This window comes from Mercenaria mercenaria, unplaced genomic scaffold (genome assembly GCF_021730395.1).
Source record: "Mercenaria mercenaria strain notata unplaced genomic scaffold, MADL_Memer_1 contig_974, whole genome shotgun sequence".
Classification (NCBI taxonomy): domain Eukaryota; kingdom Metazoa; phylum Mollusca; class Bivalvia; order Venerida; family Veneridae; genus Mercenaria; species Mercenaria mercenaria.
In genome coordinates this window covers 11,229-16,255 of record NW_026463895.1, presented here as the reverse complement: position 1 = coordinate 16,255, position 5,027 = coordinate 11,229, and the positions used below count along the sequence as shown (strand labels likewise).

The 5,027-nt window shown below is 31.6% G+C and overlaps 1 long non-coding RNA gene across 1 annotated transcript; it reads right to left on the bottom strand.

The window, feature by feature from the left end:
• Positions 1-242: 242 nt before the first annotated feature.
• On the bottom strand, positions 243-4,362 carry LOC128555046 (uncharacterized). Its single transcript, XR_008369762.1, has 5 exons — positions 4,288-4,362; positions 3,533-3,602; positions 2,142-2,242; positions 1,612-1,679; positions 243-493 (listed from the first exon to the last, which is right to left on the bottom strand). It is a non-coding gene; the product is annotated as an uncharacterized LOC128555046 (long non-coding RNA).
• Between the last annotated feature and the right edge of the window lie 665 nt (positions 4,363-5,027).

Below are 5,027 nucleotides of genomic sequence, written 5' to 3'. Positions count from 1 at the left end.
ATAAAATGGTAAAATGTTGAACTGCTTTAACATTAATCTACAAGTGATGAATGAGTTCATCTTACCATAACTTTGACATTTAATGTATTATTAAGAAAACTATAACATACAAGAAATGACACACAGACAGTATAAGTTGCTGAAAGACTGGGTCAGTCTCAACCACAAATACTATGAAACTTAAAAAGTCCAATTAAATGTGTTTCTTTAAATTAGATTGATCACATTTTAACACTTGTAGGAATGCAATTGTTAAATGCTTGCTTCTTACATGCATGCAATAATGGAAATAAAAAATGATTTAACAATATATGTATACAGTCTTGTCATGAACACATTCTGTACAGATGATAAATAATAGAAAGTCAACATATTTATTATATGGGTCCATCTCAGTTTACAGCTGGTGCATGGCTGTCTTGCACTTGAATATACATCTTGCAGCACAGTTGGGGTAAATTCCATTTCACATGACAACACACTTGTAGCACTTCTAGAAATACAAATGTAAAACTTTATTACATAAAGAGAATAAAACATGATAGTTTTTAAAACAATTATAACATCATTTTAGACATTTGCAGATATTCTAATTTTAGAAATATATTATCAAGCAGCAAGTCAGGTAACTCTACAAATTGACATTTTGTCTAATTTCAACTTGTCTAAGGAATTACCTGTTTTAAGCAGCAAGATTGTGTTGCTACTTGGCTTGCTGCTTTATTTAAATTTTACATATACTTAGATCCACTAAATGACAAGTTATTTAATAGGACTGTCTGAAAAGATTGCATATTTTATAACATTCAATGTACATATTCAATAAAATGGTGAAAAAATAAAACAGATAAATCTGATGATGTTCACCTATGATCTCACCTAAAAGCTCCAACAACAACCTACAACCTCTGATGAGTATATGATGTAATAATGATAAACTACCTAAAGTGTTTTTATATAGCATGCAAAAACAATGAACTTGAGAACTGCCAAAACTTCACCTAATGAGTAATATATGTTCACTTTTCCCCTTGTTGAAAGTGTTGTTTTTCTTAAAGCATTTGAAATCATAGATATTATAAGTACAATGCAACCTCTGTAGAGCAATACCCTGTGGGATATACAAATATTTTAGTTATTTTGAGGTTGTTGTTCTGGAGAAGTAAATTTGATAGTTATATTTCAGCTTAGGGAAATTCTCATGGTGTTATAGAGAGGTTTTTGCTTCTGAGTGAGCTACTCTGGAGAGGTTGTACTGTGAAAATTGCTTCAAACTTCATCTCCTTCAAATGAGCTAAATGAAGAAAAACAACAAAGGATTTTCCAAATTTAGAATTTCCTTGTTTACAATTTGACATTTAATGTTAGGCAACTATGCAGACATATTTTTATGTGACACAATGCCGCCTTTAACTATCTTATTCCAATGAACAAATTATCAGTCTTGACAAAATCATGTGAAAAAAAGATCACAGTAAAAAAAAATAATCCTAATCATTTTATATATATTGCAAAATCAGCTTTACAGAACTCATAAGTGACAAAAAATTAAATCAAATATTGCCTTTGTGTGTGCAGCACTGGCCATGTCTTTTTATCACAGTAGTTTACCTTATTTATATCTGTTACTTTTGTCATAACTTTTATGTCCCTTCTGCACTAACCATTGTCTTCAAGTTCTGAAATATTGTAAAACATTAATTCACACACATTCTAGGAGATCAACATAAAATCAGTGTCAAAGCATTTGAATATAATTGTTTTAATTATCTTAATACAAAGATACAAATGTACTTCATGTTTTTGCTGACTGATACAATATACTGAAATTTGTATTTCAATATTTATTATTAAAGTACATGTTCATTCTATTTTTGAAATGTTGACATTACAAAGCTATCACACATTTATTACTAAAACCATATCTATTATCATTATTTTAAATGGAGATAGTAAATTGAGGGATACACAAGCTACAGGAAAGAAATGTTTATGCCAGGCTGACATAAAGTCCAGAAGGTTCACATCTTGTCAGGAATGTCAGTTTATAGCTGTCTTGTACAGTTATTTCAGAGCAAGAATGTAGCCATACAGCATATAATGCTTTGAGACCTTTGTTTAACATACAAAAGCATAATAACCTCCTGCATTTTTCATAATGGTAACATCTTCTTGGACTGCCACAGGGTAAGACAGGTCAAACAACTGTACATGTACATACTCAAACTTTTCCCTACAAAAACTGAAAATGAAAATTATACAACATTGTTTTTCCTTTATTTTTGTACAAAAGATGACCTATGCATTTAATACAGACTTTTTACATTTATTAATCTAAATATATTAAAATTAACTAGAGCTATCACTGAAGGTGATGAATGTACCCCCCGCATGCACTGACACAGTACATTGCAATTTAACGCACACAAGATTGCATAATTATGTGGACTGTATGTATATAGACTATATGTATACAGTATAGAAATAAAAAACAAAGTCCCATAACTATGCAGAATATTTATCTAAAAGAACGTAACATGCACCATGCACAACTAGGGTTGGTACTGATCACTTGTATGAAGTTTCATTAAATTGTGTGCAAGGGTTCGAAAGATTAGGCGCGCACAAGATTGCATATGCAGACTGTATGTACATAGTATGTTAACAAGAAACAAAGTCCCATAACTCTGCAATTTTTGTTGTTGAAAGAACCTAACATGCCCCATGCACAACTACTGTTGTTACTGATCACTTGTGTGAAGTTTCATTAACTTGTGTCAAGGGGATGAGGAGAGATGGTGCGCACAAGATTGTGTCTATGTATATAGTATAGTAACAAAAAACAAAGTCCCGTAACTCTGCAAATTTTTTTTTCTGAAAGAACCTAACATGCCCCATGCACAACTACTGTTGTTACTGATCACTTATGTGAAGTTTCATTTAATTGTGTCAAGGGGATAAGGAGAGATAGTGCGCACAAGATGTGTCTATGTATATAGTATAGTAACAAAAACAAGTCCCGTAACTCTGCAATTTTTTTTTGAAAGAACCTTACATGCCCCATGCACAACTACTGTTGTTACTGATCACTTGTGTGAAGTTTCATTAAATTGTGTCAAGGGGATGAGGAGAGATAGTGCGCACAAGATTGTGTCTACGGACAGACGGACAGACAGACGGACGGACGGACAGACAACCTGAAACCAGTATACCCCCCTTACAATTTTATTGTCGGGGGGTACAATAAAATATCTCATAACTCATTGTATGATTAAAATTATAATCATTAATAAACTATATCAAACATTAACCTGAGGTGTTCTAATTTATAAAGCTGCAATTAATATTGAAAAAAATGCAACTATTGTATACAATGTATATCAAAAAAAAAGTATCATGAACCTGATTATAAAACAGTCTCAGTTCAAAATATAATAACACATGACTGTCAGAAAATCAATGTATGTTGTACTTTAATGATACCATCATGACATGAATGCCATCAATAAACTTCATATATAACAAACTATACCACTATGTCAGCCTCTTTCTTGTTATTTCTACAGCTTCCAAAGACAGACTGCAACTACATGTATCAGACACTGTAAGTAAAATATACAAATAATCATTACACAAGAGAATTTTTCATGTTAAATAAAGGGAGTTAATTAAATGCAATCTGAGAATTTTGCTAAACATAAAGGAAGTAATTATCATAAAATGAATGAAGAAAGTGCATATATAAGGGAGGTAATTTAGAAAAAAACAACAACTTCAAATGTCAGTATAATGATAGTTGACATTGACAATGACCTATATCAAGTATGCACAACATAAGAAACAGCAAGCACTTGAAAAATGCATTATATTTCATTGCAATATCAAGAATATTTGACTGTATTTTAAGGGTTCTCTACATGCGTTATACTGAAAAAAACTTTAGTCTAAATATAGCTTAGATCTATTTATATCTTCAAAAAAAGGAAGTCCCAAATTTCCACAGCTATTCACAGGCTGAAATTTTAGGTACTAATATCAGCAAAGAGGTTGATATCTATACTTTTTAATAACTATCGTCAAAGGTAGGGAAAAACTTACTGGAAAGGCATAAACTTCTGATCTAGTCATTTCAATACATTTTCAGCTCATTGCATATAAGAAGAAATTTACAGAATTCCCCCTGTTTCTCTTCATTTTCAAAAAAAATCTGTAAGATGAATATAAACCAAAACATTCTCCTATGTGTCAGTTATCAGATATATATTTCAACAAAAACTGTCAACTTACCTTGTTTTTAGAAGAAGATAAAATTCCATGGCAACTTTCGCTTCCCCGCTAAACTGTACCAGTGCACACATAAAAAAAATCTCAACTGTGATTTTCAAAATAATACAGTCAGACCACAATTATTTCCCTTGAAAATAAAATGCTCTAGTTAAATGCCTACAATGTATTTTATTAAATGTTTTGGAGAGCATACGGCCGTCTCGTAGATCTGTGCTCTCCCTATTGGGACTTGAGATCTTTTTAGTTCTGTATACAATTTAAAACTGTATATTAAAAGGTACCACAATTGACGCGACTGAAGAATGTCAACGACTTTGACCACCGAAGTTTCTATTGACACGACTGGAGGAAGAACAAAGAATATATATGGATAGTGATGCTGAGGTGTCTTCAAATCTTTGAAGGTTAGAATATGCCATCAATTATTAACAATGCAATTACGTTTCATCACATTGCTGTCCAATAATTAGTTTCTTTAGGAATTTGGATATGCATGTAAAATGCTATACTATTTATCAGATAAATATCATTACAATTTTTGTTTATATATAAATATGCTGGAAACACGTCATGAACTTTACGATTTCTTTACAAAATTGTTACTATGTACGTCCCATATAAAGAGCAACTCTACGTTTCACAAGCATTCCGAGTCACGTATTAATCAAATGGCCGTAGCGAGATCCATGAAGGCATATTGTTAACAGAAAGTAACATTTGCACCTGAACAAGACAAAAAG